The 23,027-nt window shown below is 41.3% G+C and overlaps 1 long non-coding RNA gene across 1 annotated transcript in view; it reads right to left on the reverse strand.

Annotated features, from left to right (window-relative positions):
- Window positions 1-1,403, reverse strand: part of LOC143133731 (uncharacterized) — a 28,928-nt gene extending 27,525 nt beyond the window's left edge. The window contains exon 1 of the long non-coding RNA XR_012988535.1: window positions 959-1,403. This is a non-coding gene — a long non-coding RNA (uncharacterized LOC143133731). The remainder of the gene's footprint in view (window positions 1-958) is intronic.
- Window positions 1,404-23,027: the final 21,624 nt, after the last annotated feature.

Below are 23,027 nucleotides of genomic sequence, written 5' to 3' on the forward strand. Positions count from 1 at the left end.
AAACCGTTCTGTGGGGCGCCTGCCATGTACCTCGCAGTTGCAAACTGCAAGGGACATGAATCCGCCAATTTGCACGAACATTAATAGATACCAGCTCCTCAACTTTACCGATTCAAATCTAGTGACCGCGCTGTCAACTAAAGCAGACATCCAGACCGGACATAAGGCCATTCAATTTGCATACAGTTTCGATTGCAGATGCAATCTTTAAAGTTAATAGCAACCTCCTCACATTCTTATTTCTGATTTAAAATGCACAACAGTGCATTATAGTCTACAATTTAAATGGGCATTTTAAACACTATTCCTCTCGTTTTCTACCTCGCTAACTCCAAAGTAAAGGCGCATTCTTCCGGCTATTGCGCAAACGCCTCTTGTTCTGATATAACGACTATACAATATAATATAATACAACAATATAATATAACGACTTGAGTTATTTGCTGTTTACATTGGAATTGACGTCCACAGTGTTATGGACCCATTTGTCTGCAACGCAACGTAGCCTACAACATTTTTTTTTTAGAAATACAGGAACAGCTTACTATGCTGACGAATGACGACTGCACAACATGCGAAAATTTCCCCTACTCTCGGATGCGCATTAAAGCGTATCTTTTCAGTAGTCATTTCCAACTTTTCACGCTGATGGTGCTCAAAATGCAACACAACCGTGTTCAAAGCAGGGATCCTATAGCAATGTATGGTTGGGGGAGGCATAGAAAAGTTGGAGAACCTGTGGCCTAAAACAATATTGGTGGTTGCAGGGTAGATTTGAAGTGAAATGGGTCGCGATGGTCTGTCATTTTTAAAAAGTGGGTCGCCAGAAAAAAAGTTTGGGAAACACTGGCCTACAGGCAGGCGATGTGAACTAAAATCAATGTAATTTGCTCAATATAGGCCTATCAGAAATAATAGCTACAATGTAACATAACTTGTCTAGTGTAGGCCTACTTACTTTGTGGATGTCCATCTGGTCCCTCTGGAATGGATCGCCGCCTCCAATTTCTTTTCGGGACATGGAAAATAGTTTCAACTACAGCCCTGTTTATCAATGAGGGGAAATCTTCAGACTCTACAAAACACTGCGTGTGTTGGGCATAGACAGTAGCGACTGTTAGGAAATGGTCTAGTGCTTTAGAGTAGACACTAGGGGTGTAAAGATTAACCGATACGTATCGGTATCCGTTTTTAACGTGTAAGATACGGCTACATCGATACGTGAAGCCCCGTATCGGAAAAAAACTGAAATGAACCGGTCGTTATATCGATTTACTTGTTATGAATCGGTTAACAACCTTTTCTGCTCTCTCATTCACGTTCCAAGCAGCGCGTTCATCCCACTTCCGGTTTTGAAACTATACGTGGTACGGAATTGTGGGTAATGCAGTTCGTTTTTGGTTACATTCATTGCCTTAAGTTGTCAAATGACCTCATTACCCATACATCTACTGCAATTTAAGCATGTGACAACTTGCACTCGGTCGGCTTTTGTTTTTCGAAATCCAGCGCGAAATTAAACACTTATAGCATTCCTAAACAGCAACGATAGTCTGTAGAGTAGCCTTACCTTTGATGAAGGGATTTCCTTAATGTTAAATAATAATTTGGCTCTTGCTGCTAAAACTATGCACAAATTATTAGCCAATGATTTTGTTCATATTCACTCAGACTTGTGGCATTATAGGTTTCTGCATTAGGTCTACTGTTGGAACAAAATAAGCCCAGAGAGTTCATTGATTTGTAGGCCTATTTTATGCTTGTAGGGTAGGCTAGGCTATATGAGAAAAGGCCAAGACTCTGTCTCAAATCGCGTACTTCTGCACTTACAATACCTAATTTGAGTGCATGAGGGTGTTCACACTGACAATTCCAACGACACGAAGGGCGCTGCAAGTTCCCGGATGGTGCACTCATAACGGTCCAAAAGCTGAGTGTGCAACGCTGGACACTTTTCGCCCTTAATGGACGCCATCTTGGCCAAATAGCGGAAGGGGAGGGAGCGTTTTCAAACTCGTGGAAATCGCGGTTGAGAAAGCTGAAGCAGCAGCAGTGGAAAACGGACTACAGAGGTACAAGCAAGTTATAACATAAACGGTTTATGTTTTGACACAGTATGACCATGTCACTGTCGAGTTGAGGACGCCAATAAAGTAATGTTAAAATGTTTGCGATCGTCATTTCCGTGAAGTGCACGGAGTTAGTGTTTGATATGAGACAATACTATTTTGTTAAAATTTGCGCACTCCGCCAGTAAGCACACAGTGCACATAGTGTACTACACGAAAGTGTACTCACGTAAGTACACCATTTGAGACGGACTCCAAGAGTTTCTTAAGCACTTTTATTTCGGTATTGTCTTACCTCAACAAGGCTACAGCTCCATGAAAACAATCAGATATAACTCTATAAAATCTGTGAAAGATCTATAAAGTCTATAAAAATTTATTTTTATGTTGTATTTGGCTGCTGTGTTTGACTGAAATGTAGACTAATCTTTTTTCATTTCAATACAGTATATGAAACAAACCTCAGTTTAGATAATCATATTCACACATTTTTTTGCCTAATTGACAACCATGACCATGATAATTGATAATATAAAATTAATGTGCGCCATGAGCAAATGATAAAAAATCTTTCAGAATGCTTTCCATTCTTGAACTGCATCGAATTGCATCGAATCGCATCGCATCGAATCGTACTGAATCGTTTTTTATAAACATGTATCTTTTCTTGTATCGAATCGTGCCCATGTATCTAGATGCGAATCGTATCGTCTTTTACATGAGAGATTCACACCCCTAGTAGACACGACACAAAACACTTCCACATCCCATGTGCCAGGGGGCAGTGTGTTGGCATGCACCTGTGTTTGCTGTGAGAGAAGATAAGCAGATGCATGGGGGCTTGCTCGCTCTCTGACACAACACCAAAGTTGACTGACGCGAGAGGACACTTGTGGGGCTCCATCGCTGAAGCGCGTAGTTTAAATCTATACCGACCATCATCGAGTAGAGGCTGTTTTCACAGCTTCCGTGAACTAACCTACCCCTGTTTGTGCTGGCCGCCATCGGGCTAAGACAGGGCCGGCCCCGACAGGTAAGCCTCACGCTGTTTTCTCCCTGGTTGCATACACCACTAGACTCATACATATGCCATTTTCCACGTCAATACACTACACCTTAGTTTAGTCATCCCTAGACAGATACTTAGCTATTTAGGTTGAGTAGGGGCGTGTGAAGTTCCGGATGTGTGGGTGCGGTAAGGACGGCTCTTGTAAGGTTTATAGGAGCTGGCTTTACACGACGCAACAGGTCACACTCCATGCAACACAGGCACTCCTCTTCGGTGGCCATAGCTTCACAAGTCCGCAGGTACACCACCAGTTTCCAGAAGTGCGAGGCTGTGTGCAGCATTGACTACAGGTAGCTCTCTCGTAGCCCTTTCACGGAGCTCCTGCAGCTTTGTCGGTAGCCTATATTCCAGCTCAAAAAGATAAGGACGTCCATCAAACCGAAAAGGTTTATCCGTGTCTTCAAATTAGTTCAAATAACCTGCCATCTCATATGTCTCCTGTTGCGTTCAGTGCTTCTCTTATGCGCTCAGTGCTTTCTTTCAGCAACAACGTTTCACACGAGATTCACTTCACATCCCAGAGTTCTGTTTTCCCAAGACGCCTGCCTGTATGTGAACCAGACGTGAAAGGTAATGTGTTTCTTTTAAATAAACTGCCTGTAAACTTACAAAGTTCTCAATAATCGGTTTACATGTAGAGACCCTCATTATGCTACTGTGTACCCAGCTAGCACAGTTACATTGCCAGTACGTTGCTGCAATGTAACTGAATGACCCAAAATACATTGCCACAACGTCGTATCCAACGTTGCCACAACATGCAAAGTGAAAGGTGACAATTCGTAACCGCAACGTGACTCCCCAACGTTGCCAATCCGTATCTGCAACATCAGGTGACGTTGCAGCAACGTGGAGTTGAAAGGTGCCGTTTCGTAACCGTAACGTAAGTTACCGACGCCACCAGTCCTGTTTAGCAACGTTGCCACAACATGCAAAGTGAAAGGTGACAATTCGTAACTGCAACGTAACTCCCCAACGTCGCCACTCCGTAACCACAACATCAGGTGACGTTGCAGCAACGTGGAGTTGAAAGTTGCCGTTCCGTAACCGTAACGTAAGTTATCGACGCCACCAGTCCTGTTTAGCAACGTTGCCACAACATGCAAAGTGAAAGATGACAATTCGTAACCGCAACATAACTCCCCAATGTTGCCAATCCGTATCTGCAACATCAGGTTACGTTGTAGCAACGTGGAATTGAAAGGTGCCATTTCGTAACCGTAACGTAAGTTACCGACGTCGCCAGTACTTAACAACAACTTCAGGCAACATTGCGGCAACGTCGCAAGTAAAAGGTTTCATTACTAACCGCAACGTAACTTGCCAATCCGTAACCGCAACAATAATAAAATTATAGTATGTGCCTTACATGACAACTACCCTTCTTACAGCACTTGTACATAGGCCAATTAATACCTGTAGGCACAGCGAATGCTTTGATCGGGTGATATTACTGTTACTGTGGGAGAAAGACAACCTATGTAACATCAGATCACATCGTCATGGTTATCCATTTTGCTATTAATTACATACAGTCTATGTATGAACTTACCTTATGTGTATAGCTGATTTTCAACCATTCAGGCTTATGTCCTCCAACAAGATACACAACAGAATTGTCAGCTGGACTTTTATACTGGGTTAGAACTAGTAGTTTCACGTCCACGGTTTCTTTTTTTTTTAAATAAACTATTCAATTTATTGTTCAAAACATCAGTAAGAGTTGAGCCTAAGCTAAACTGTTTCAACCATATTGTTTCAAAATCTATAACAATAATAGCCTATAAACGAGGCAACTGACTTGCAATGCATGCTGGGAAGCAAACCTCAACATGAAATAAGAGACACCTTAGGCTACATTAGTTCCCCCCTCATTATGATATACTTTTTACAGTTTTTCTCAGTTGCTAAAACACTAAAACCCATTGGCTGAAGAAGGTTCTCAGTTGCCTGAACTCATTTAGCTAATTGTTCAGTCTGTTGTCAATACCTTAAACCATTTCACATGGTTAAACACAATTTGCAGATCCCACTTACACTTTTCAGCAAAACTCTAAACACATTCGCATTCTCAAAACACATTCTGAACTCTAATGCACATGTCATCCATACTGGTAAACACAAGTGACGACAATTACAGTTTTTTTCAATTGCTAAAACACAATTTCTGAAACTTTGCTCCATTTTCTTAAAGCATTAAACATAAAACCTTATTTACAAGCACTATTTACAAAACCTCTGACTCCTCTTGCAAAATCAAACTTTCGCCTCAAAACAGGAAACATCAAGTAGAAATGACTACTTTGCTTTGCTCTTTGCATTTTGCTCTTCTTCCTCCTCCTTGTACCTCTATTTTTACAGTATCCTGCATCTCACAAACTTGTCCTTTGTTGATATGAACTTGCACCAAAATCTATTGAGCAGTCAGTACTGTAAACAAATGGAAAGCACAATGTTCAGGGCCATACGATTTGTTTACAGTATTGTACAGTATACAGCCTACAATGCACTGTACTACAGTGTCCAATAAAAATCCTTTTTCTTGCCATCCTCCCCTTCCTCCTCATCCCCAACCTTGCATATGCACTCGTCCTCTTACATAGTTTCTTCTATCCATTTTCATTCCCACCTTCAACAACCTGTTTGCTTTCTGAACTGGCATATATTGGTTTTGTCACATCATTTGAAACAAGTGAAATCAATTTTGAGTGGTTGTGTTTAATCGATGACATGTGTATGTCTATTTCTATTTCATTTTTGCCACTTGTGTTTACCAGTATGGATACAGTACATGAGCATTAGTGCAGAATGTGTTTTGAGAATGAGTGTTTAAAGTTTTTCTAAAAATTGTGTTTTACCATGTGAAATGGTTTAAGGTATTGACAACAGACTGAATAATTAGCTTAATGAGTTCAAGCAACTGAGAACTTTCTTCAGCCAATGGATTTAAGTGTTTTAGCAACTGAGAAAAACTGTAAGTACTCATATATTTTAGATGTTACATGTAATGTACATACACTGTATATATCACCACATATGTATTGTGCATACATTGTATGTGCATGGTCTCATATATACCAGAGGAGGCTCCTTCATTGAGGAAAGGGAGGAACACCCTCCCTAAAATTTCAGAGAAAAATAAAAAATATATAAAGTGAATTACTAATCTGATAAATGACTGTTAATATTACTATTTTTAACACTTTGAATGAACAAAATCGTTCCCCTAGGTCAAAATGCCAACAGCACCCCCTATCGCAATTGAAAATTACTGTATGGAGGAGCTTCCTCCTCAATCCCCTCATTGAAGTCCATTATAAACGGCTCTGACCCCAGCGCCTCGTGAATCACGTCGTTTTCAATGGCCAAGGGAGGAAGCTCCTCCGTTCAGTCATTTTCAATTGCGATAGGGGGTGCTGTTTTTAGCGGCAACGGTGCAAGAACGTTATCTGCAGTCATACAGCTAAGAATCTTGTGTTGAACAGAAAGCTTGTTTTTTGCTCGTGAAATAAACAGTACAATGGAATCAGAGGACAATATCCATCTTTTATACATTCAAATACAGTGCGAAGGTTAGGATCAAAGCAGGAAGACCAGTTCCAAAAATTCCTATTCCAAAAAAAGATGGTAAGGCTAGTGTAGGCTGCTGAATGCTACATAGTATGACAAATGGCTAACTGGTAACGTTAGCACAGAAAACAATCAGCTATAGCCTACAGCTGCTGGCCTGTCACAAACGTGGGCAGTTCATTTGGTGATAGGCTAAAACATTTTTGGATAGTTATGCGTTGCTATAATCATCCAAGTTATGCCTTAACTAAACAATTGTTATATAATGTTCTTGTTGTTAATATGTTATTGTTACTAACTGTATCTTTGGATGGTAACATTGTTAATGAATGTTTCAGACCATGATGGATTCCTGTAATGACTTCTTTAGTAACATTTGCCTTTTGAGTATAAATTCTCACTTAGCTTACAACCTGTCTTTAAATTATAGCGATTTGACTTTAAAAACAATAGCATGTTACAAATAACCACATTTAAGGTCTATTTTTTAATGGTAAATAGTTACATGGTTTTATAAAACAAGTGTCTATTTTTAGTGTTAAAGACTTTTCTGCAAATGTATTACATTGAGCAAAACCTCCAGACTTTTCATAATTTTGCACATCTGGAAAACAGTATTTCATAACTAAACCTACATATCTTCCCTGACTTCCCAGACCTAAATTTACATTTATTTACATTTACATTTATTAATTTAGCACTATTATCCAAAGTGACTTATTGCACAACATTGCCAGTTAAAATGCTACATAGTACTGCTGCTATGAATGTGTCGGGGTAGGTGGCCTACATCTATTCACATATTGCCACTAACACCAATCAAGCGGACATTCCTTCCTCCGTTATTTTTTTAACCACCGGCCGCCACTGATATATACATATATATTGTAACATATATTGTGCATATATGTTACAATATATGTACATATATCTTTACAAATATTACCAATACATTTCCCCATATATATCTGAATACATTATGGTGGATATTTCTAACTAATTTGGGGCAGTCATGGCCTACTGGTCAGGACTTGAAACCGAAGGGTTGCTGGTTCGATCCCCGACCAATAGGTAAAATGCTGACCTGATCACGATGTTGTGGCACCATTCTTCATGGTAGCAAATGGCAACATCATCAGCTGACCAGTTCACAATGTTGTGGCAACATCACTCACAATACTACATGGCAACGTCATTGGCTGACGTCGCGGGGACGGTTCCCATGGCACCAAATGGTAACGTCATCAGCTGACCAGTTAACAACGTTGGGTCAACATCACTCACAGTACTTCATGGCAACGTCATCGGCTGACATCGTGGCGACATTTCCCACGGCATCAAATGGCAACGTCATCGGCTGACTTAATCACGATGTTGTGGCAACATCACTCCAAATACTACATGGCAACATCATCGGCTGACGTCGCGGGGACATTTCCTGATACTAAATGGCAACGTCATCAGCTGACCTGATCATGATGTTGTGGCAACATCACTCACAATTAGGGTTGCCAACTTCCTCAACCCCAAATGAGGGACACTTCACTTCAAATGCGGGACCCCCCCCCCAAAAAAAAAAAATAATTTACAAATGGTGTACTGTCACTTTAAGAGCATTGTCTACATGGTATTCATAATATTTTGCCAGCTCCATGCAAATATAGCCTATGGTCATTCCACAAACTCTAACATTGTTTGTGCCACATTTAGGCCTATAGCATAATGATAAGTATATTAAGTTGGTGTAAACAACCTTCATTCCTGTGGAAATAGAAGTAATGATGCTAGGTAGATATTTTCTGTTTGCAATTAAAAGTGAATTATGAACCTGGTAGCCACCTAGCTATCTGAGTTGAAAGTGTTTCAATTGGCATAGCCTATCATGTGCTTCATGTAAATGCTTAGTTTAAGGGAAAGGGTATTGAAGACTTCAAGACTCGCCAATTCCATTACACAAAGGCAATTGACCACTCTTCATATTCTATCAGTCCAAATCACAGTGCGTGCAGCCTATGTCAAAGTGCCCTCACATTTTGTAAATGGTCAGTAGCATAGTGTGAACCGGATAATTCCGCAATCTCCTCGCGTTGTTTTTGTTGTTCTCATGATTTCCTTTTAAAAGTTTCTTATATTAAAAAGGTGAAATCAATTACCAACAATCACAAGCCAGCTGGAAACTTCCCCTCTCTCCCTCTCGTTCCCAATTAAAACGAGTAGCATAACGTTCAAGTTAGATCTGCTGCATAATAGAGAGACTGAGAGGACCCAAAAAGTATCATCCTTATGTAAGATGCTGTTGCTGCATTTTGACATTGCAATCGTTCTCTAAGAAGAGTGAAAAGCAGTTTGCAGTAAAGCTTCTCTGGCTAAATTATGGTGCCCCTTCTGTCCCTTGGTGCCGTGCGCACAGTGCGAGATGCGCGTGGTAACGGCGGCACTGGACACTTTGTTCCAGGTGCGTTTACAGTAGCCTACTATTGACAAGTTAACAAGGCCGATGAGCTGTGATTGAAAACCGGGAGTGGTGCTGTCCCTGACGAGACAAATCAAAATCACCCAAAATACGGGATGTCCCGCACAATTCGGGACGGTTGGCAACCCTACTCACAATACTACATGGCAACGTCATAGGCAGACGTCGCGGAAACATTTCCCACAGCACCAAATGGCAATGTCACCAGCTGACCTAATCACAATGTTGTGGCACCGTTCTTAACGGTACCAAATTGCAACATCGTCGCTGCAATGTCACTAATGGTACCAAGTGACAACATTGTCTTGCAAAGTATCTGTGACGTTGCAACAACGTAGCCAGAAGGTAATGTCGCGGTGACCAAATGACAACTTTATGGCGAAGTTGCTGCAACGTCATGTGTTAGCTGGGTAAGTATAGTGCTATTTTGAGCCTTGTTAGTGGTATAGAAATAGCAATTTCTTTTTACTGTACGTGTGCCCCGAAAGCTAGTGGTGTTCGTTGATTATTAATATCAAATATATCGGCGCAATGTATGATTTCCAGCCGTCTTATTTGCTATTGTGGAACTATTTTTTCAGACACCTCACAACCGTGTATAAACTTCCGCTCAATATTTGAGCCTGAAGCATAGACAGTGGCGCAGTAATATCAACGTGCAATGAGTCCTCCAACAGAAATCAACGGGATTTAACAAAATGCCAAATAAAACACGACAGAAACTGTATTTCGCTATGCTACTTATTTTGGAACATCAACGAACACCACTAACCACTCGGTGAGTTGCACAGTTTTGAAAACAAACGTTAAAGGAATTATCCGGAGTAAAATGCACTTTAGATCGATTTCCGGATGATTGGGGGTACATACGTTGAGTTGACATCAAAATTATGTCATTCGGATGTGTTTTGAGAAAGTTCGATTGTACCGTTTTCAGTCACAACTCGTAGCCTGGAAGTGAGCGGGGCATTTCAATTGCGCCGCTACAAAACGCTATTTCTATACCTCTTCTACAGTTCCAAACAACATAACACTTACGTGGTAGTGAGTAGAGGGTCCCTAAAGCCAAACCGAAGTATCCCGAGGTCTTTATGTGGTCGAATAGAGAGTCCAGAATGAATTTCATCAAGCCAGTACCTTTACAGAAATGTTGCCATCTTTGCCGCCACTTTGAGGGGAAAGTCCGTAGGAGTCGCCGTTTAAAAAAAAAAAAAAAAACATAGTCCAGTATTTCTTTCGAAATTGAAATGAAGTTGTATGGACTGGACTATGTTTTTTTTTTTAAAAATGGCGACGAAATTGTGAATTTCCAGAGCGTGTTACACAGCAATAAGACTCCTACGGACTTTCCCCTCAAGGTGGCGGCAAAGATGGCAACATTCCCGGAAAGGTACTGGCTTGATGAAATTCATTCTGGACTCTCTATTCGACCACATAAAGACCTCGGGATACTTCGGTTTGGCTTTAGGGACCCTCTACTCACTACCACGTAAGTGTTATGTTGTTTGGAACTGTAGAAGAGGTATAGAAATAGCGTTTTGTAGCGGCGCAATTGAAATGCCCCGCTCACTTCCAGGCTACGAGTTGTGACTCGCTTTCTTTAAGGGTTGTTTTAGGACATGTTTGTACATGCCTGTTGCAGCCACTCTGAAGTAGTCAAAGGCGATTCAAAACGAGTCAGAAAAGTCGAGACAGGACCAATCGTCAAAATTTCGATGTCCACCACTCTAGTTCATCCAAAACAAACCAGACAAGGGACTCAAAGTGCTAAATACCGGAATTTTCCTTTAAGGCGAGACACTACAGGTAAGTAGGGTAACATTTTTAACAAGCAGATATCATTATGAAACTTCCCCAGATGATTACTTACATTAATATGAGAAAAACATGTATTACAAGTTTTCTGCAATTTAATGTTTACATGCAAATTAGGCATTATCTAATTAAATATGCGCTCATTTGCATACATTTTAAAACACGAAAACTGAGAATTGGATACAGCCAGGGTCAAAATTATGTTTTCATTGTGTTCAGATATTAGATGGGGGGGAAATTACAGAGGGATTTATAGATATCTACTTTTGTTATCCTGTAAATCAGAATATGCTGTCAATAGCCTTAAAAAGATCGATTTTTGCCATGTTTTTAAGAAATAAAATGTCATGTAAATCAGGCTAGGAATTATATATCAACAAACCCTTTTGTAAAAATCTCATAAATATAGTTAGGCATAAGTCTTGAAAGTTTGATGTATGTGCTTCTGAAGTGGAGATTTCGTGCTCAGAGTGGGAGAGGAATACTTTGGAAATCCAGAGTTCTCGCGAGAGCACAATGAAATTGTCTCTACGAGACACTCTGGCAATGAGCAATGATGCACGTTACTTTTCCCCTTGCATTCCGGGGAACCAGCTAAACTGATGAAGACAGAGCTGCAACATTGAATAGAGCCCGACCGATAAAGGATTTTGAAGGCCGATACCGATACAAATATTTGTTGATTTAAAAATCCGATATTCCGATATATCGGCCGATATATATATATATTTTTTCAGAAACGCGCAACAAAACATTAACAGATTTCCCTAACATTAGTTATTTGTAGTTATTCCACTGCTTGGTTGAATTTCCCATTGTCCTACTTAATTTAGAACGACCATTAACCGTATGTTATCTGCACACCTATGAAGTAGATCCATTTTTTGGCCGTATCACACTTGTATATTAATTCGCCAAACTCATTGTGAAGTTTAAATGAACGGTCACGTTGCATCCGAGCTGTAAAATGCAGACGTTCAGAACATTGCAACATTGTAGCATATGACGGAGGTGGCTTTTAGCTAGATGGATAACAGCAGGCTAAGTAAAATAGCGATGTTTCAAAGCTAAAGTTCATCAGAATATTGGGATACGCCCGCTTGACAATGGGAGAGATAGAACTAACGACTGCAACCATCCATTTAGAACTAGTAACGGCAGTTTGTCCTGTGAGTTGAGAAATTAGTTCTACAAACAAGACAGTGTTAGCGATTAAAACGTTTAAATTGTAACAGGAAATGAACACAACACAAGTGGCAACAGTGGAATAAGCGGGATAATGGATAATTCTGTTCACAGAAGTTAATGCACTACCAGGTTTAAACCTCCGCTTCTCGTCGGGGCCGTTTTACAACCTCGACCGTGCATTAACTTCTGTAAACAGACCACCGTGTCGTCCATTATCCCTTACTTATTTATGAGTATGGACTAAAATAATATGATAATGCATTTCAAAAACAAACTTTTTAGAATTTGCTCAGCCTGTACGTCTAGTATCGAACCATAGGAATTTCTATTGGCTTAACACCGTGGATGTTCTCCAATCACAGCGCTCTATTTCGTTAGAGAGTCTTAAGGCGGGCTTAACAGGATAACGACAGTCCTGTGACGGTGAACAACAAGGAAGGTGGCTATGGCGAACGAAGAGCGGTTGTTTGAATCGGCGTTGCCGTCAACTTTGGAGGAGTTGGACTTGTGCTTTTCTTTGAAAGTTGAGCAACACAATGCACTTAAGTCATTCCTTTCTAAGAAGGATGTGTTTGCCGTTTTGCCTACCGGATACGGATATGGTCGTAGCGCTGGCCTATTGCATGCCTAGGCAGTTTGAAAGACAATTCTCTGCCCGCCCCTTGGATTAAGCGAGGTGAATGATTCGATGCCAGACTATACATCTCAATGATATAGGATGGCCCCACCAGGCTAACTATCATCATCATTTGTATTATCATTAAACAAGATAAAGGTCACTCTTAAATGTTTGAGTGTGCGTGTGTAATAATTAGTCCCTATTGCCTTATAAGCTACCTTATAATTACAATGTCAGCTTGCTTATCCCTTTACCTGCACTTTTAAAATTATTTCCATCAAGCTACATCAAACCATTTTCAATCATCAGTTGCTGCCTGTCTTCTAAAACCTACTATTTAGTGATCTAAATCCATTATGTAACTCTGCTGCGGCTGAACGACAGTCTGAAGCGCACACTTGGCATCATTGGATTTCACACACGTGTAAAAGAAAAGCTAACTTTTATGCACAAGCTACGTTTGATACTTTTTCTCTATGTCTAAATGTTCACTCCTCTCACGTCTAATTTACATTTTACAATGCAGGGACTGTAACTACAGATATACTAGTAATAAATCATTACTTTATTTAGGCAGAATAAGTTCGTTGTGGTTTCCAAGCTCATTAATGTTAACGTTAGCGGTCTTCCACTGATATTAATAGCATTAGCTAGCTTTGTGGTTAGCTAGTCTATGATGAGCCCTAATTTAGCAATGGATAACGTCATACTGCAAACATACGCTTTCAAAATAACAGGCCGGGGAGAGATTACGTCTCACTGCTGTAACTGTCACGCTATTAAAGAAATACATCTTCAGTCACATTGTCAAAAGTTAAAAGGACAGACAGTCAACTACACTGTAACAACGTAACGTAATTACTAGCTAATTCTGCTTCACTCTCGGCTTATTTAACAGCAGCAGAACTGGACATTGTTTTCACGAATTTTGTCATGCTTGTTTGAGTTAAGAGAACTGATGGGGATGTTCTTTTAATTGTTATTTCAAGCAATGTATGTCTCGTGACCAAATCACCATGAACACACTTCACTGATGATCTCACTCGCGGATAACTGGTTCTCTCTTCCCGACTCTGGCTGGATCAGCAGGTTGCAGGATGTGTGGCGCGTTATACACGAGTGTTGCCAGCAGGGACGGTGTAGAGTGCCCTCTGGAGGACAAACTATACAACGCCAACACATATTCATTTATCGGCCATTATAAATGCCGATACCGATAGTTTGGAAAATGCCTAATATCGGCCCGCCGATAGATCGGTCGGGCTCTAACATTGAAGGACAGTACACATTGGTCGTAGTGTTATCCGATTGCGTCGAAGTCCGAAATCAATCAGAGTAAACATGGTCTAGTGTTTTCCAATTGCGTGCAGTGAGATTTATAAATGCATGCTTGTTGCCGCCCCTCGAGTTGGGCAATTACATTGTTCGTGGCCAGACCCTTTAATCTTTCTAGATTACCATGGGTCTGGATTTTCCAGGCTAGGAGAGGAAACTCATTTTGAGAAAACAGCCTTGAAAGACAGCCAATGAGATTCCATTCTCAGCCTAGACTTACCTTTTGAACTTTCGCGATTAGTTGCTGATACAAAGGAAGTGTCTATATAGAGCATCACAGTCCCACCCCTCCTCCGAGAGAGCTTAGTTTCCGGAAGTAAGTTTCCCATTGACGATTTGGAAAATCCGTATCTAAAGAGTTTTAGAGCATGTCTTAGGCTAATCAGCTACGGCATAACTCATAAGCATAAAACATATAATTTCAAGTGAAAAAACGAAGAGAAAGTCCAAAAAAAGTCAAAGGTACAAGACTGTGTACATATTTTCATTTCCGAGCAAAGGAACTACTCATCCCATAAACCACCGTGCCTCAATGAATAATATATAAGCAAGACAGAAACTGGTGCAATTTTGCCATTTGAACAACTTCCAACCGACGATAGCACGCAAATAGGGCTGAAACGATTCATCGAGTTACTCGATTAACTCGATTACAAAAATTGCTTGAGGCAAAAACTCTGCCTCTAAGCCTCGTTAAATTCATATGATGCGTACTATACGCGCAGGGATCTGATTGTTCCACACGGACCGTTGTTCAGGAAGCACACCACTAGCGCGTCATTCAATCTGAATTTAGTTGGCGCGATGGCAGCGAGCCAAGAGCCCCATAAACGGCAGAAAATGTCTGTTGTTGTCTCAATTGTTAGCGCACTCGCCTCCCGATCCGAGGTGCTGCTGTTACGCGGGTTCGAGTCCGGGCGTGTGCAGGGCTGAATCGCGCAGGTTCAACACAACGCAGGTTACAGTAGCCTCCATTGATGTTCGCTGATTTTAATTGCATACTGTATTTGTAGCGATGTCGTGATGCGGTTTGACTAGATATGATGTTTAGCGATGTTTTTAAGTAGTAAACTTATAGAACCCCTTCTTCACACACACACACACACGCATGCACCCTCATCTTGTCTCTCTCCCTCTCCGTCACGCACAGCACGCGTGCACACACAAACACACACACGTTGCTAGGTTACCATAGCAAATAGGCTCACCCTAGAAATTATATATGATTTGTTAGTAGCCTAATGGTAAATGCTGCAGGTGTAGAAATCTACATAAAACAGATATTTACTTTGATGTCAGGGCTAGATTACAGCATGAAACTTGTTGTGCATATTAATATAAATTACATTGCTTTTCCTCCTTTTCTCCCTCTCAGCACTTCACAACGCAGTATGGACAGCTTTGTTCGCCCAGCTCAGTCTGCACTGTTCAAGAGGCTGCAATTTTTACAGAGAGCATTCTGAACATGCTCGTGACCGATATGAGGCCACTGTCCATGGTGGAGGACAAGGTATTTAGAAACATGATCTCAACTTTCAATCCTAAATACAACCTGCCATCAAGAACATATTTCACACAACTGATGGAGAAGAAATACAGAGAGATCACAGAGAAATTGCAAGCTGTCTTAAAGCAAACAGAGTGTGTTGCCCTGACAACAGACATTTGGACCAGTGTGGCAACAGAGGCCTACCTGGGGGTGACATGCCACTTCTTGGGGGAAGATTGGGAGATGAAGTCCCTCTCCCTAACCACAATGCCCCTAGAAGAGAGACACACTGCAGCCAACATTGCAGACTGGCTAGAGGAGACAACTGCCAAATTTCAGATTCCATTTGAAAAGGTAAAGGCAGTTGTCCACGATAATGGGGCAAATGTGGTGGCAGCAGGAATAATTCTTAGAGAGAGGCATGGGTGGGCTTCTGTGAAATGTGCAGGGCATACATTAAATTTAGTTGTGCAGAGCACACTCAAAAACAATAAAACAATTGCCAGTTGTGTAGGTTCTGCTAGGTGCCTAGTGGAACACTTCAAAAAGAGTGAACTGGCCTGCACTAAGCTCAAAGAAAAACAACAGCAGTTGGGAAAGCCACCACTCATGTTGATACAGGATGTCAGTACCCGGTATCACATGTTATCAAGACTCCTGGAACAGCGATGGCCTGTGACAGCAGCTCTCTCCGATCCAGCAGTCAATCCGAGAGGCAAACACCACTACCTGGATCTAAAGCCAGAGCAGTGGAACATCAGTGCAGAGTTGTCACAGGTCCTTGGGCCATTTGAAGGAGCTACAGAGTTTCTTAGTGGAGAACAGTATGTCACCCTCTCTGCCCTTCCACAGCTGGTCCAAAACCTTAAAAAGTCCACACTGACTGCAGAACTTGAAACTGCAGCAGTGAAGGCATTTCAGGCTTCTGCTGCAGAGCAGATCACAGAGAGGTGGCAAGGGCTGTATCAATTTCTACCTGATGCTCCCAACCCTGTCCTTCTGGCTGCTGCTTTGGACCCCAGGTTTAGAAAACTGAAGTTCTTGCCTGCGGAAGAGGTGTTTAAGGTAGTATTCAATCAATGGCACTAGCTGTCAAAAATGACTCAAAACAGACACGTGTAAGGGTAGAGGAAGCCACTGCCACCACATCAGCTACACTCACTACAGGTGGATCACATCAGAAAAGTATTCTGGTATCATCATCTGAGGATGAAGGAGAGGGTGAGAATGAGCAGAGCGGTGCAGAGGGAGGTCTTGGAGTATTTTGGTGAACAGCCTATTTCTAAGAAGGAGAATCCACTGCCATGGTGGAAATTAAATCAAGCAAGATATCCAACCTGCCACAGCTGGCAAAGTCTTTCTTGGGGATCCCAGCAACATCAACACCCTCAGAGCGCTTGTTCTCTGCTGCTGGGAACATTGCCTCAATGTAGGGCAAGCCTAAGTGCTGAGCATGTGGATATGTTGACGTTTCTCCATTGCAACTATAAGCTGTTGTAGAATCTGAAATATCTCTTTCTCACACACTCACACTCTATCTCTCTCATGTTTTTTGTTTTGTTTAATGTTGTATTAAGATTTTTTTATGTTTTAATGTTGTATTAAGAAGAGAAATACTAAAGACCATTTGGCCTTCGTTTCAAGTTTATATTCATAGTTTTACATGTTATACATGTTTTACAGTAAGTTGACTTAACTCAGGCATGAAAACTCCTCACCTTTCGGCGAAATTCGCCGTTTTGAATCCAAAATAGGGGACTTACGTGGTTCGCACAGATCCGATGAGAAAATATTGTAGGAGGGGGGGGGGGGTTACAACTGAGTTTACAAATCACGCGCAGACGCGAACGCATCTTGATGCGTTGTAAGACAAGAGACCAATTAAAAACTTGTCTGATCCAGCAACGATTATGTGAATGCAGCCCCTATGCATTTAGCCTATGAAACAGTGGAAGCTAAATTTTGCCGCGGATGCAACGCGAACAGAACGCTTGCGCTGGAATAGCCTCCCTGTCTGTGTGACTACAGATATATGCGTCTGAAATGTCAGCTGGAATGTGAGCCCGGCGAGGAGAGATGCTTATTGATGTCACAGGTGGGCTAGTTGAAACGTTCAACTTCTGTCAGAAAAAGACATTGAGATTGGTGTAGCAACGTAGCATAGGCTGTTGTTAAAGTTAACGATATTGGACAGAAATATAGACATAACGAGTTCATTTGATGAAGAATACGTGCAGTTTGAGCCATCTAGATCGACAAATGGTGAAGCAAATAGGCATAGGCTACTTTATCAGTATACCAAAGGCTAATGTGAATAACTAAATAGTTGAATTAAATGCTCCTAAACTGGGCTGGTGCGTTTTGTCAAGTTCGGAGACAAAAACAGTGTTTGACATGGTAATGCCGTCTTTTAAGAAACGCTCAGTGGCCTGACACACTAGCACAATGCCACAATCTAGCCTAGCTGCAGGTTAAAACATTTCAAACCAGTTTTACAAATTAAAGCCTAGTCCAGTGTTTTTCAACCACTGTGTCGGGGCACACTAGTGTGCCGTGAGAGATCATCAGGTGTGCCCCAGAAAATTACCCAAATGTCACTCACTGGTCCAGAAAAGCAATTGTTGCATCAAATAATTTATGACCACATGCCCTCATTGATTGTATGATTGCACTATTTGTGTTATGCAGGTATTGTACAACGGGGGCCCCATATCCAGTATTCACAGAATCATCACATATCCAGTTCATAACAACAATTAAATTAGATATAGTCACCTACAAATGAAACAGAGGGCGCTTGTTTTATTGAGCAGGTCTTGCATAGAAGCCATAATAAGGCCATATCTGTGTATTATTTGAAATTTTAGGCTATGGTATGTTTATTTTTTCTTCACACAGGATGTTAGTGTGCCGTGGGACATTTTATGTGTCAAAAGTGTGCCGTGGCACAAAAAAGGTTGAAAAACACTGGCCTAGTCTACCCTGCCCAAGTTTATTTATTACCTGGTTTGTTCCAACAAATATTCAGACTTATTCTAATAGTCTACTATGAAGTGTCCATTAGGCCTATGAAATCTTCAGAAATGTCTGATAACTTCAGGCACAAAGAAAGAAAGAAAGAAAGAAAACTCATGTAGATTACTGAGGAGGAGAGGAGGGCCAGGCTGAAGCATGTTGCCAAACAGCGCAAGTGGGCCCCTTCACACTTAGGCCCAAGCCAAAAAGAAGAAATAATAAGTATTTTTTTGTAAAAATTTGTCATTTTGTAGTTTGTTTTCTTCATAAATCTCTGGTTTTAGGCAACTTCATACTCCATGGAAGCTATGCACTATTGACAACAATGTCACTCGCGCCTGTTTTGCTATGAAACGGCCATTTCCCACTTCGCGCGTCCTTCTCACCTTTTTCACCCGACCCGTTTTCATGCCTGATTTCTAACAGCATTCAAAATGGCCCGGGTAACACCGTTACTTAAGAAAACTTCTCTCAACCCTGCTCAAGTTGAGAACTACCGTCCTGCTTTACTCCTACCTTTCCTATCCAAAGGTATTGAACAAGCAGTCTCCAAACAGGTCTCGGAATTCCTCTCGCCGAACAACCTTCTGGATCTAAATCAATCTGGGTTCAAGAGGGGCCACTCAACTGAAATGGCTCTGCTGTCTGTAAGAGAAGCCTTAAAGGAACCCAAGGCGACCACGCGGTCATCCGAACTCATTGTACTTGACTTATCGGCTGCCTTTGACAATGTTAGTCACCGCATCCTTCTCTCTATACTCTTAAACATGGGAAACTCCAGTTTTGCTCTCTCCTGGTTTGAATCCTACCTCACAGAATGCTCGTTTAACATATCATGGCTTGGACAGCTGTCCGCACCTCACTATCTCACCACAGGGGTCCCCCAGGGCTCAGTGCTGGGCCCTCTTCTCTTTGCTATCTACACCACCTTTTTGTGACAGGTTATCGCATGGCTTCCCATACCACTGCTATGCAGACGACACACAGCTCTATATGTCCTTTCCACCGTATGACCCCTTGGTCTCGGCATGGATCTTGGATTGCCTCTCAGACATATCTACATGGATGAAGGCAAACCACCTCCTGCTAAACCTCTCAAAAACCAAACTGCTGGTCCTCCCAGCTAAACCTACTATACATCATGGCATCATACCTACAGGGCTGCAAGAAATGTAGGAGTCGTTCTCGACAACCAACTAGCCGTTTCGCACTCTACAACATATGGAAAATCAAGACTTACTTGACTCAAGATGCTACCCAGCTCCTGGTACAGGCAATAGTCATCTCACAACTCGACTACTGTAACGCCTTCCTGACAGGTCTCCCAGCCTGCACAGTGAAACCCCTTCAGATGACCCAGACCAGAACGCGGCAGTGCGCCTGGTCTACAAACAACCCAAAAGGGCACATTTTACCCCGCTGCTCATCCAGCTACACTGGCTACCTATGGCCGCCCACATCAAATTCAAGTCTCTAATGCTTGCCTACAAAGTAGTCTCTGGTTCTGCTCCCACCTACTTGAATGCCCTCATTCACTACCTCCCGACCGCTGCGCTCCTCAGACTTACGACGTCTAGCTCTGCCACCGGTACGCTCAGGTCAATCCAAACTTTTTTCATTTGTTGTTCCTTGTTGGTGGAACGCAGTACCAGTTCCTACTAGAGCAGGGACATCCCTCTCCATCTTCAAAAAACTCCTGAAGACCCAGCTCTTCAGAAAATATCTGCTCTCGTAGCACTACTTACAACTAGCTAATTCTAGCACTTACCACCGGACTACAACTGACACTTGACTGTATAAAAACCTCACTCACTCCTTTTGTGCTCTACCTTTTTACATTGTTTTAAATTGTTCTAGTATTGTTGAAAGAATTGTTCTAAAGCTTTAAACTGTTTACCATGTTGTAACTTTGGCTAAAAAAACGTCTGCCAAATGTAATGTAATGTAATGAGTCGGTGTGGAGATTCAACAGATTCAGATGGAGAATCTTTTTAGTTCATTCAAATAAATAATTAGTTTGAGCAGATCTTCCATTTGCGCCTAATATTACAGCTTTATGACAATTTTGAAAAATTGACATTTAAAGAGCCAGAAATTGGCGGCCATCTTGAATTTGAAGGTCCAAAATAGGTCAAATCAATAAATCTACATCATTCATAAATTTCTTGACCCAAATAGTCTCAGAAACCATGTGTAATGCAGCACTATGGGCAAAACCATCAAAAAGTTAATATCCAGCTTGGCTTACGGCAGCCATTTTGGATATAGGGCTCTCACAAAATTTTCCCACATTTTTGTGAGGGGCACCCCAGCTAATTTTTTTCTTTAACCTTTATAGATGACAAATCTAGTGAGAAACGAACCTTCGCTCTCCACGGTCACGGAACTGCTATAGATGACCCAACTATTTGTTCTTGATGACCTAAGCTTTAATTTAAGATCTGGAGGCATTCACAGTTTGACCTCTGAGGTCAGATAGAGGTCACTGACCTCTGTAATATGTTGTGACACTACAGGTGAATGGAGTAAAAAATGTAAATAATATATATCACCATGAAACTTTTTCAGTTGATTACTCATGTTAAGCTAAGAAAAAATCTATTGAAAGTTTTTTTATATTTTAATGTTTAAATATGCAAATTAGGCCTTATCATTAAAAATGTGCTAATTTGCATACATTTTAAAAAACAAAATCAGATTGTCTGATAAAGCCAGGCTCAAAATATTTTTTTAATTTTGTTGTCATATGAGATGGGAAAAGAATTACTGAGGGGTTTATGGACATCTACTTCTACTATCCTGTAATTTACCTGTACCTCTGTGATATGAAATTTCTAGGCCCGAAATTAGAAATGGGTAGCCTGACGAGCCAGACCCACATTAACATGTAGGGTCTGGACACTCACCGTTCCCAGTGCTCAGTCCGAGGGGCGGGATAATCAGTTGTCTTTCAAATTCCCTCTGCACGCAATAGGACAGCGGCAGCGCTATGAGTCCCATGCGTTTCCCACCAGCGGAGCTAGTTGGCTAGTTCAAACGTTTGCCAACTTAATAAAAGCTTAACTCGTGTCACACTGTTCGCCAACAGCAACATCCATCTTATTTGTTTTCAAGTAGCAGGGAATTCAAGCCAAACCGTTGCAACTCTGCCATCAATCATTATGTTAAGCCCACCTAACGACTCTATACACAATTTCATTGGCCCGGAGAAGTTTCGATATCTGGAGCTCACAAGCCAACGGAGAGTTGCTAGACTAGCCCTAGGGGCGCGTCTAGATTTCTAGGCTAAGAAATGGGTGTATCTTAGGATCTAAATGTGATAGAAATATAAACTAAATATGTTTTTCCATGTTTCTGGGCATGAGGAACTCATCTATTGCATTGATAGCACTCTCAAGAGGTCAACATCATTAAGTGCAGTGAAGATCACTGGCAAAACATCTACTTCTGTTATCCTGTATACAGTTAAGAACAAAATTATTCATACCCCTGCCAAATATTGATGTAATGTTGATTTTTTTCTTAACCAATATGTGTGTTCTGACTGAAAATACACTGCCACATGCCAAAAGGTTGTAATACAATGTGGTAGAAACATTGAATAAAAAAAAAATCGATTTGATCGTTTTTAACATTTTTATGAATAATGACAAGTTCATACCCTTTTTAAATAATCAATGAAAACATATTTATTTGCATTCACAACTCTCAAAATGGTTCTTATATTATCTACCAAGCCTCTCCATGTCTCCACAATGATTCTAGACTACACCTTTTTAACAGCAATCAGGGTTTTCAGTCAGAAACGATTATTTGCCATCACTCTGGCCTTGTGCTCACTTTTTTGACTGATTGAGGTCTGGACTCTGGCTCTGCCACTCTAAAATGTTGATATTGTGCTCAGTTAACCATTTCTTGCCTTCTTTGGCCATATGTTTTGGATCATTGTGTGGTTTAATGGTCCAATGATGCCCATTGGTTTTCCAAATCGTTTTTGTGTAAATGAGAGGCCAAACCAAGTTGAAATATCTGCGTGTTCCCTTCGTGTAAACGGGATCTGTATTACTTAAAAGCTGCTTTGAGGCAACACATTAAAAGAGCAATGCACCAGGCTAACATATGGAACCTTGCCTTGGTTCCTAGCCCACAGTTACCAAGTCCTTCATGCTATGCTATGAGCTTGTGCACTGTGGTTGTAAAACGAGTTGTACCGGGCACTGTAAATGCAAAAAGGCAGCATTAATGTGCACAGCACTAGTCTGCACGTGCTGGTGACTGCAGTGACTAAAGCTGTTTTGTAGGCCTTTTTCTTACCCCCAAAAGCTAAGGGCTCTACAACAACTTTCACTGTACTATTTTATGGAATTTGTGATAGGAGTTCAAGT

This window comes from Alosa pseudoharengus, unplaced genomic scaffold, assembly GCF_046254945.1.
Source record: "Alosa pseudoharengus isolate Yale_2024_CS ecotype anadromous, Long Island Sound unplaced genomic scaffold, YU_APseudo_1.1 YU_APseudo_1.1_scf_2, whole genome shotgun sequence".
Classification (NCBI taxonomy): domain Eukaryota; kingdom Metazoa; phylum Chordata; class Actinopteri; order Clupeiformes; family Clupeidae; genus Alosa; species Alosa pseudoharengus.